The following is a 12,224-nucleotide window of genomic DNA, read 5'->3' as shown; positions in this document are numbered from 1 at the left end:
TTTTTGGATAGCGTGAACAGTCGCTTCACATCCACCCGATCCATTCCACTCATTATTTTATACACTTCTATCATATCTCCCCTCAGCCGTCTCTTCTCCAAGCTGAAAAGCCCTAGCCTTCTCAGCCTCTCTTCATAGGAAAGTCGTCCCATCCCCACTATCATTTTCGTCGCCCTTCGCTGTACCTTTTCCAATTCTACTATATCTTTTTTGAGATACGGAGACCAGTACTGAACACAATACTCCAGGTGCGGTCGCACCATGGAGCGATACAACGGCATTATAACATCCGCACACCTGGACTCCATACCCTTCCTAATAACACCCAACATTCTATTCGCTTTCCTAGCCGCAGCAGCACACTGAGCAGAAGGTTTCAGCGTATCATCGACGACGACACCCAGATCCCTTTCTTGATCCGTAACTCCTAACGCGGAACCTTGCAAGACGTAGCTATAATTCGGGTTCCTCTTACCCACATGCATCACTTTGCACTTGTCAACATTGAACTTCATCTGCCACTTGCACGCCCATTCTCCCAGTCTCGCAAGGTCCTCCTGTAATCGTTCACATTCCTCCTGCGACTTGACGACCCTGAATAATTTTGTGTCATCGGCGAATTTAATTACCTCACTAGTTATTCCCATCTCTAGGTCATTTATAAATACATTAAAAAGCAACGGACCCAGCACAGACCCCTGCGGGACCCCACTAACTACCCTCCTCCACTGAGAATACTGGCCACGCAATCCTACTCTCTGCTTCCTATCTTTCAACCAGTTCTTAATCCATAATAATACCCTACCTCCGATTCCATGACTCTGCAATTTCTTCAGGAGTCTTTCGTGCGGCACTTTGTCAAACGCCTTCTGAAAATCCAGATATACAATATCAACCGGCTCCCCATTGTCCACATGTTTGCTTACCCCCTCAAAAAAATGCATTAGATTGGTGAGGCAAGACTTCCCTTCACTAAATCCGTGCTGACTTTGTCTCATCAGTCCATGTTTTTGTATATGCTCTGCAATTTTATTCTTAATAATAGCCTCCACCATCTTGCCCGGCACCGACGTCAGACTCACCGGATCATAGATCACAGATCATAGATCACATGGGTAACCCTGTCAAGACCTCTCCTGTCCAGGAGCATAAATGGAGGAGGTAGGCAGGCCCAAGGCAAAGTGAAGCAGTGCAGGAGACCAGCAGAAACCAAGCATGAAGCAGGAACTAGGCCCAAGCATATTAGGGAAGATCTCTCTACTACAGGGATGGGTAACCTCGGTCCTTGAGGGCCATAAACCAAATTGGGTTTTCAGAATTCCCCTATGAAATTACATGAGATCTATTTGCATACAATGGAGGCAATGCAAGCAAATAGATCTCATTCATGTTTATTGGGAAAGTTCTGAAAACTGAACTGGGTTGCATGCTTCAAGGACTGAGGTTCCTACCCCTCTACTAGATACCTTGAGTACTGTGTGCAATTCTGGTCAACGTACCCAAAAGAATATAGTGGAACTGGAAAAGGTACAAAGAAGAACGACAAAAATGATTGAGTGGATGGAATGACTCTCATATGAGGAAAGGCTTATGAGGTTAGTTTCCGGGCGGGGTCACGTGACTCGCGCAGCAGTACTCTCCAGTCTCAAAATTTGCTGAGTGGTTTTCGCCAGACTTCGGTCCAGTTTCTGGGCGGGGTCACGTGACTCATGCAGCAGCACTTTCTGGTCTCAAAATTTTCTGAGTGGTTTTCTCCAGACACAGGTAACCTCAATTACCAATCAAACCAATTCTGAAAAAGCCCAGCGTAGCTCCCAGCTCCCAAGGTAAAGTGAAGTTCTGTTTTTTTTTTTTTTTCTCCAACTACACAGTTGTACACAAATTGCCTCTCCTCCCAAGGTATGAGTCACTAGGTGCTATGTAACCAAATTGATTTAATTAGGTCTCTGGCACTGAAGATTCAAAACCCAATTCTAATAAACACAACTTTAAGGCAGATACCAGAACCAGAGTCACTAAATCTTGTGTAACCAAGTTAATTGGATTAAGTCACTTGGCACAGGTACAAAAACACAGTTCTAGAGAGCACCTTTAAGACAATTGCAGCATAAAAATATGGTAAAGCACAGAAGTTCAACACAGTTAAAATAAGAAACTACCGGCATAAAATTATGAATCACAATGCAACAACAATTGTAAATTATAGGCAATAGGATAGAAAAGTTTAGAGAGGACAGACCCTCAACAATTGAAAGGACAGGTTTTTTTTTTTTTGTTTTTTGTTAGATGAGATATAATAGAGTCAACAGTTTTATCAGAAAGATTTTAGGACACAGGTAACCTCAGTTACCAATCAAACCAATTCTGAAAAAGCCCAGCGTAGCTCACAGCTCCCAATGTAAAGTAATTCATAAAGAAATTCATACTCATGGTCTTCCTTTTCCAGAACTTCTTTTGTTAGAAATAATTTCGGCTAGAAAAACTTTTCATCTTCTTCTTTTCTATTGTGCCCCTTCTACTTAAGGGGAAGGTTGGGAAAATATACATTAGTCAATAGCGGATGTAGTCTTAAAATTTCCCAATCTTTTGATTTGGGGAGATTTTAATATCCATTTTGATGACTGTATTCAACTGCGTTCTTTGAGATTTTCTACATTTTTACAGGATATTGGGGTAACACAATTTGTTAAAGGCCCAACTCATATAGCTGGGCATACTCTTGACTTAGTAATGACAAATTCTTTAGATTTATTTATTACATTTGTACCCCGCGCTTTCCCACACATGGCAGGCTCAATGCGGCTTACATAGTAACAATATAAATAATTACAAAGTCGTAAGAAGAATATACAGTTTGTGGTAAACGCAAAACTAATGGGGTTAATGGAAAGTAAGTTAAACATAGGAGGAATTGGGTTCAGAAGGAAAAGAGCGTTGGGAGGTAGGCGTAGAAAGATGGAAAGGAATGGATATGGGGTAGTAGAAAAGATAATGGGGAACATGGTCAGAATATAACTATTGCCAATAAGAATCGTATGGGCAAGTTTTGGTTAGGTTGGATCATTGGGGTAGTTTATCTTGAAGAGATGGGTCTTCAGTGCTTTTCTGAAGGGCAGAAGGCCATTAATGGTATGGATAGATCTTGGTAGAGCATTCCAAAGTTGGCTACCTAAAAAGGAAAAATTGAATGCATGGAAGGATTTGTACTTAATACCTTTGCAGTTGGGGAGGTGTAGATTGAGATAAGTACGGGAAGACGTCAAACTGTTCCTGGTTGGGAGGTCAATAAGGTGATTCATGTAGTTGGTTGCTTCTCCGTGTAATATCCTGTAAATTTAGTACATTGTAGTAATTTTTGACAATGCCATTGTCCTGGTCAGATCATTATTTCTTTCATTTTAAGCTATAATTTACAAAATCAGTGCAGACGGCTACATCTTCATTCTTGCAGACTAGATGCTTGAAACGCATAGATCCTTTTTCCTTATCCTCTCTCTCATGTTATTTTCCAGCAGATTTTAAAGATCAATCATTGGAAGAGCAAGTGATAACTTGGAATGATGTTCTTAACAAAGCATTGGATGATATTGTGCCTAAAAAAAATAATTAACATGCAGATTAAAAAGTCCCAGCCATGGTATCATCCGAGCTTAAGACTTTGTAAACAACAGGTGCAACAGGCAGAACGGAAATAGAAAACAGGAAAAACTGAAGAGTTGAAAAATAAATGTAAGCAATATCAACGGTACTTCTTAAAACAGATTACAATTGCAAAAACTTCATACTATTCCAAACAAATTCAACAGGCTTCAAATTCACCAAAACAACTTTTCACTTTCATAAAACAAATAACAACAAAACTGCAGATTTCTGAAACTACATCTTGTATAGATGCAGAAATCTTAGCGAGTTTCTTTGCATCAAAGATAGATAAATTAGGAGCACAGTTTCTAAACGCTACCCAACATATTAAATGAAAAACCTTTCTCAAGTTGTTCGTGATCACGGCAATCATTTGAGTTTTCTTGATTTACGTCATTTCAAAAGATAGTGTCTAGTCTTTCTGTTACATACTGTTCTCTTGATCCTATTCCTTCAGATTGGCTCAAAATCTCATCTTTGGGTTTACAAACTTAGCTATATGATAGTAAAGAGTCTTATGGAAGGTGTAGTACCAATATCTCTTAAAACAGCCTTGGTAAAGCCCATTTTTAAAAGCTGTCACTTGATTCTCTTTCTCCAAATAATTATCGACCTGTTTCAAATCTTTCTTTTTTGTGAAAAATAATGGAAACTATTGTATTTCTGCAGCTTGAATCATACTCCGAATCTATAAATGCATTACATCCAAGGCAGCCAAGTTTTAGAAAAGTATATAGTACAGAGACAGTAGTGACCGCACTCCTGAGTGAATTACATTCTAGACTTGAACAGGGCAGGATTGCATTACTTATCTCACTTGACCTATCTGCGGCATTTGATTTGATTGCAAACGTTCTAATAATAAAGTGTGATCAATCACTGGGAATTTCTGATACTGTCTATAACTGGTTCTCCTGTTTTTTTGAAAAGTCGTTCATACAAAGTGGTACAGAATTCATCTATTTTGAAAGTTCATAATATTTCCTGTGGTGTTCCACAAGGTTCAGTTTTGTCACTGTTATTGTTTAATTTATTTTGTCAGACCATTGGCATTGCTTATTCAAACATTGGGTATTAGTTCATATTCTTATGCTGATGATTTCTTGTTGATTCACTATGTAGATCCATTAAACGTAGATTTAAAGCCTATACAAGAATGTCTCAGCAAGGTTGCCAGCTGGCTTTCTGAGCATAAACTACTACTAAATCCTGAAAAGACAATAGCTTGTTGGATAACAGGTCATAGTTCAATACCGACTTCAATTCCTACTTTGACAAGCAGATTGTCCCGGTTCAATCTGTCAAATACTTAGGTGTGATCATAGATTCAGTTCTATCGTTTAATGATCAGATATAAGAGGTAGTAAAAAATCTTTTTATTATCTAACACAGTTATGCTCCATTAGAAATACAATAGAACTCATTGCGTATCTTGGCCTATGCATATATTATGAGGCGCCTTGATTATTGTAACATCTGTTATGCGAGCATTATAAAATTCAACTTGAAACGCTTACAAACTATTCAAAATACAGCTGCTTGTATAATTTGTAGAGCTTCAAGATATGATAAGGCTATGTCTTTATTATGTCAACTACATTGGATTCCGATCTATTTGAGAATTTCTTTTTAGGTTCTCATCCTTACATATAAAGCGCTATATTGATCTACATCTTCATATCTTGCAAATTTAACTATTCCATACACACCGTCATGAACTTTACATTCACTTACTGATAACAGGTTGGTAATCCCAACCCCTTCAAGAGTGAGGTGGGAATCAACACGAGCTTCAGCATTCCTTTTTATCACCATCATTGTGGAATTCTCTCCCAAAATATATTAGGGTAGAAGAATCATTTATGCTCTTTCGTAAAGCTTTAAAGACCTATTTCTTTCAAAAAGCTTTTGACATCTAGTGCTGTTTATAAAAAGAAATTCAGTGTCATTTATTAGAGAAAAACACCCAGGAAATATGGTTTATTTGAACAGGGAATATATACTGTTTTAAGGTAGCAGCATTATTTGATGTGATATGTATGAGTGATATATGTAATTGGTTTGTTTTCTTCGGTATGGAAGTTTTGTTAGAGCTGGCCTATTACATATGAATTTGTTTTATGTTAGAATATTGTTGTATGTTATTTTTATTTTAAAGATATTATTATATGTCATTTATATTTAAAGATGTAAACCGTTCTGATTTGCTATGTAAGAAGTTATGGTATAGTAAATAAATACACGATAAACGATCTTACTTTGTCATGTCTATCCTGGTACGTCACTGTAGAGCATGCTTCCTTTCTGGACAATCTCCCACCTCTCATGCTGAGTTCCCATCTCAATCAGCTGCTCATGTATCCTCTTGCAAGACTACTTTTCATTGTCATGGAGAGTGTCTTAATAAAAGGAATGTATTTATTTAACGTACGTATCCAGCATTTGATATACCACCGTTCAAAATCTAGGATAATGGCATGGCAGTGTACAATTCCAGGTATGATACTGCACACTTACAGGCATATTTAAGAAAATGTACAACTATGTGGCATCACCTAATCAGTACTGGTATGCAATGTATTCCTCATTTAGAATTCTGTAACAGGAACAGGCATGAATACCTTCTTTAATCTGCAGAGGGCAGCATTTAGCCATTGAGAGAATGGTAAATTATTTCAGTATTTGTGGAGCACATTTGAAAGTTGGAACTGCTACAGGCTGATACAGAGCATAAAATCCATTTGCCAAGTAAAGAAAAAGAAACAGTGGCATTCTTGGACCAGTTACAGATCCTGAGGACTATAAAGACTCTTGGATAAGGTTAATAGTTTTCACAGAAATTTAAAGGGACGAAAGGAAGCTCTTTATGTTGTTTAAGATGCAGGTATTCCCAAAGCCACTGCTAACATTACATCCCTATGGAGGATAGAACCTTGGTCTTCCAAAACCTGTCCTGGTTTTCAGGATATCACCATGACCCAGTCTGCAAATTTTATCTCATTCATATTCATTGTAGATATCTTGAAAACCCAACTGGCCGAGGTGATTCCAAGACAGGTCTGAGAAGCCCTGTCAGGTCAAGCATTTGGGCTGAAAAAACTCAAGGGAGCTAGCTGTACATATAAGGAGATGAAGTACTTCTGTGCACAAAAGAAGAGCAGGACTTGGGGGTGGTCATATTTGATGATCTTAAGGTGGCCAAACAGGTATGAAAGGAGCTGGCAAAAGCCAAAAGGATGTGTGAGTGCATAGGGAGAAGAATGGCCAGCAGGAAAAAGGAGGTGAGCATGTTCAATTCTAGAGCCCACACTTTAAAAAAGATATAAATAGGATAGAGTTCTCATAAAGCGTATGGGGACAGACTTAAAGATCTCAATATGTATAGTTTGAAAGAAAGGCGGGAGAGGGGAGATATGATTAGAGATGTATAAATACCTCTGTGGCATAAAGGCACAGGAAGTGAGTCTCTTTCAGTTGAAAAGATGGTATGGATTGAGGGGGCACAGGATGAAGGTGAAAGGGGGATAGATTCAGAAGTAATCTGAGAAAATACTACTTTATGGAAAGAGTTGTAAATTCATTAAATGGTCTCCCAATGGACGTGGTAGAAACAAGGATTGTATCTGAATTCAATAAAACATGAGATAAGCACAGCGAATCACTAATGGAAAGGAAGGGATAGTAAAAGATTAGTAATTTGCTCTGTTACTGTGATTCTGTCTTCATATTATCTTATGAGAGAGTTATTTACTGCAGCAGTGGCAGAAACTGCTTGTGTTCTAGGTAGACTGCTATCTGAACATAAGAGTGGTCAGACCATATAGCCCAGTATCCTGTTTCCAACAGTAGCCAATCCAGGTCACAAGTACCTGGCAGATTCCATGCTACTTAACCCCAGGGATAAGCAGTGGCTTTCCCCAGGTCTACCTGAATAATGATTTATGGACCTTTCCTCCAGGAATTTGTCCAAACCTATTTGAGACCCTATATTAACTGTTTTTACCACTTGCTCCAGCAATGAGTTTCAGAGCTTAACTATACACTGAGAGAAAAAGTGTTTTATCTCACTTGTTTTAAATATGCTATTATCGAACTTCATGGATTGTCCCCATGTCTTTGTTCTTTTTGAGAGAGTAAACAGCTGATTCTCAGATTTTCTAGATTTCTATCATATCTTTCATTAGATGTCTCTTCTCCAGGTTGAAGAGCCCTAACCTCTTAAGCTTTTCTTCATATGAGAGTCATTCCATCCCCTTAATAATTTTTGTCGCTCTTTGTTGTACCTTTTCCAGTTCCACTATATTTCTTTTGGGTGCGTTGACCAGAATTACACACAGTACTCAAGGTACAGTTGCACCTTGGAGTTATATTGAGGCCTTATGACATTCTTTGTTTTATTCTTTATTTCTATGACCATTGCTGCACACTGACCAGAAGATTTCAATGTATTGCCTCAATGACACCTAAGTCCTTTTCCTTTCTGGTGACTGCTATTGTGGAACCTAGCATGTAGCTGTAAAGGGGTGAAGGAATTGGAGTGTCAGGAGTATACTGGCCAAGGAAACCTGAAGCCCAAGATATTTTATTTCTTTACATGTAAATTTATCCTCATCTCATACACAATGATGAAGCAGAGTACAAGGAAATGTCTGAACTATACAAATAATAAACAATACTAGTGACACAGTAATCATGGGTTGCTAAGGAGGTCTTTTTGAACTGGGCATCTCCATTTAGATGGGAGCCTATTCTAGAATAGCATTTGAGTGAAGCACCAGATTACATGACAGACCTAATCGACCTACCAGCCAGAAACTCATCCGTATCAACACGAACGTACCTAAATCTACACTACCCAAGCTGCAAAGGACTCAAATACAAATCAACTTACGCATCCAGTTTTTCCTACATCAGCACACAACTATGGAACGCACTACCAAAAGACTTGAAAATCATATACGACCATCTACACTTCAGAAAGACACTCAAGACCCACCTGTTTAAAAAGGCATACCCTACAGCTACAACGTAAATGCCTGATCTCTGCGACACTACAACGCAAAAGTTCGTAATGGTCATCACCGAACTCTCCCGTCGAACGATTCCTTTATGTGGTCCTACCACATGAACCTTACCCTATCACAACTTCACCTTGTATTTGTATACACCAGAGTCTGCAACTGCTCTCCGGCACTATGTAAGCCACATTTTACCTACAAAGAGGTGGGAAAATGTGGGGTACAAAAGTTACAAATAAATTATAGAATACTAGAGTAACCTGGTATTGGCACACCTAATGTTTACTTGCCTGCAGCTACACCAGCCATAGACTGGGCATGTAAATGAGGCTTACAGACACCACTGGGGTTGATTATTGTTTTCAGGAAGGGCTTACATTATGTTGGTTTATTGCATCTCTGTATTCTCTGCTCTCAATGTTTCATTCACTGATGACCAGACTCATAAGTACATAAGTATTGCCATACTAGGACAGACCAAAGGTCCATCAAGCCCAGCATCCTGTTTCAAACAGTGGCCATCCAGGTCACAAATACCTGGGAAGATCCCAAAAAAGTACAAAACATTTTATGCTGCTTATCCAAGAAATAGTGGATTTTCCCCAAGTCTAGTTTAATAATGGTCTATGGACTTTTCCTTTAGGAAGCCGTCCAAACCTTTTTTAAACTCTTCTAAGCTGACTGCCTTTACCACATTCTCTGGCAACGAATGCCAGAGTTTAATTACACATAGAGTGAAGAAACATTTTCTCTGATTCGTTTACTGCTTTGTAGCTTCATCGCATGCCCCCTAGTCCTAGTATTTTGGGAAAGCGTAAACAGATGCTTCATGTCTACCCGTTCTACTCCACTCATTATTTTATAGACCTCTATCATATCTCCCCACAGCCTTCTTTTCTCCAAGCTGAAGAGCCATAGCTCCCAATTGCAAACTACTCATCCTGTATACTCAGAGCTGCCAAGATACCCATTTCAGGAGGGAAACTTCTTGTCTGGTACTGGATTTTTGTTTACCTCATCCTGGTGTATTATGGGACCTGCAGCACTGATTTTTATGCATAGAATCATGGACTACAAACTCTACTGCTTTGGGATGTAAGTTTAAAGCCAGGACTGGCCAAAAAGTCTCCCGCCTGGAATGGGTAACGACAGCTCTGTATACTGTAGATATCAGCTTAGAAACCCATTATTTCCCTACACATGGGTAGCACATACTTACATATTACATCTTTAAATGTTAACAGATTTAATAACTCCATTAAGAGAAAAAAATCATGTCATATCCTAGTAGATTTAAGCCTACCATTGCATTTCTTGAGGAGATGTACTTAAATCATGTAGAATCTCTCAAACTGAAGCACAATTGGACAGGACAGTGTATTTTTTGCCCCACCGTGGGGAAATGTAATGGTGTTGTGATTCTGTTTCATAAGCACTCAACCGTCCATGTTTCTCACCAGAAATCGGATTCCTCTGGTAGATGGGTTTTTGCACAAATTTTCATTAATAAGGAAAAAATTAACTTGTTAGCTTTATATGCCTCCACTTCGGATGATCCCAAATTTTTCAAAGAACTTCTCCAAATACCTGAACTCCTTGAGCAAATCCCACTTATTATATGGGGGGATTACAATCTCTGTTTACTTCTATTCGGAGTAGAATTTAATTCCACTAGAGTTCCAACCCTCAATAATAGAATTGTTTTATTCCCTATTATGGAAGAATTGGGTCTCCTTGATCCCTGGAGGCTATTCAGTCCCACTCAAAGGAATTGTACTTGCATTTTGCCCTCACACTTATCCTATTCCCTCATTGACTTTTATTTTATTTTTTTTTTTAATTTCTAACTCAAAGGGATTGTAGCTGCTTCTTGCCCCCACACTAGAGAATGATGCAGGGACAAACTTTGTCCCCACCCCGTTCCTTCAAACTCTGTCCCCGTCTCCGCAAACTCTGTCCCCGTCCTCGCCCTGTCCCCACAAACTCTGTCCCTATCCACAGAAGCCTCACTGTTTAACCACCCTTAAGATTTACCTTTGGGTTTAAAACGCAAAATCATGTGCATGTAAGGACTGCATAAACGAATTAAAACAAATGCCTTTAAAATGTAATAATACTGGACTGGTCTGGCAAGCAATAATGAAACAGTGATGGAATATTCATTCACATAGCAAGCAATAATGAGCACTAATTTTTCTAATCATTCTACAACTCCAAGTACATTTAATTATTTTCTCACTATACAAAACAGGGAACCACAGAAAAACTGAAATAGTGATCTCCCTCAAGAAAGCCAGACTCTGTAAGCAGTGTAAACACTGGTAAAAGAGAAACAGAAATGTATTTTCTTAAGCACTCTGCAAAATACAAAAATAGAAAAGATGTACATTTCGCAAAGCAGGCACATCTCAGTCCTTAAAAAGTGTTAAATAAAATATTTCTTTCTACCTTTGTTGTCCGAGTACTTTATTTTTCTAATTGGGCTGGTCCCAGGCTCTTTTCCATTTTCCACGTGTCAGTCTTCTCTAAATTCTTTTCCACTTTGGTGTTTCCATTTCTTCCCTCTCCTCTTGGCTTCTTCCTTTCCTTCTCTACATCTGTCTGGCAGTTTCATTTCATGTCCGTCCCCCCACCCCCTTATTTGTGTTTATCCCCCTTCCTCTCACTTCAGTCTCTGTTTCACTTCTCACCTACTAGCTTTTACTGTTGCTCCTTCTGTCTCTCACTTAATATCCAATCTCCTAAACCCCTATCTTTCCCCATTTTTCACCCACTTTCTCAACCCCCATTCCCATCCTATTAGCTCTCATCTACTCTCCACTGGATCTCATCACCCTATCAGTTCCCAGCTCCATCCTTGTCGCTCTTTCATTCCCTTGCTTCCAAGGCCCATGCCCTTCCTTCCTCTCCCCCCCTTGCAAGGTCATGTCACTATCCCTCCCTCCCTCCCTTCTTCCTTCCCTCCAAGGTCCGGTATTGCTTTCCCTCCCCCCTCTCCACAAGGTCTTGTGTTGCTTTCTCTCGCTCTCCCAATCTTCCTGTCTCCCCCCACCCACAGGGTCAGTGTCACTCTCCCTCCCTCCGTTCCCACAAGGTCTGGTGTCACTCACCCACCTTCCCTCCCTCCCTCCCTCCAAGTCTGATGTTGCTTACCCTTTCTCCCCCCTCCCCACCGCTGGGTCCTGTGTCGCACTCTCCCTGCCCCTCTTCCAGCTCCGGTGTCACTCCTCCACCTCTCTGCTATGCTCCTGCTGCAGCCTTCCCATCTTCCGGGCTGCCAGTGGCGTTAGCAATGTAAGCATGCTGCCTTCGCGCACCGGGAAGCCTTCTCTGCAGCGAGCGACCTGCCTACATGGAAACAGGAAGTTGCAATAGAGAGAAGGTATTCCTAGGTAACCGATGTAAAAATTTGTTGCCTATTTATTCTTCATATGTGATCTCTTTTGGAAAGAAGGAGATAGTGGTTGGTGTGGCTGGGCAGACTGGATGGACCATTTAGCTCTTACCTGCTGTCATATTTCTATGTTTTTCTATCTAAATTATTGACGTGGAAGCATATTTGAA

The 12,224-nt window shown here is 39.7% G+C and overlaps 1 protein-coding gene across 4 annotated transcripts in view; it reads left to right on the top strand.

Moving 5' to 3' along the window:
- Window positions 1-12,224, top strand: part of KCNQ1 (potassium voltage-gated channel subfamily Q member 1) — a 1,547,560-nt gene that overhangs the window by 249,820 nt on the left and 1,285,516 nt on the right. The gene's annotated exons all lie outside the window — the stretch shown is intronic.

The sequence above is a fragment of the Microcaecilia unicolor genome, chromosome 4, assembly GCF_901765095.1.
Source record: "Microcaecilia unicolor chromosome 4, aMicUni1.1, whole genome shotgun sequence".
NCBI lineage: Eukaryota > Metazoa > Chordata > Amphibia > Gymnophiona > Siphonopidae > Microcaecilia > Microcaecilia unicolor.
Note: the sequence above shows the minus strand (reverse complement) of the source record. Positions and strands in the feature narration are given on the sequence as shown.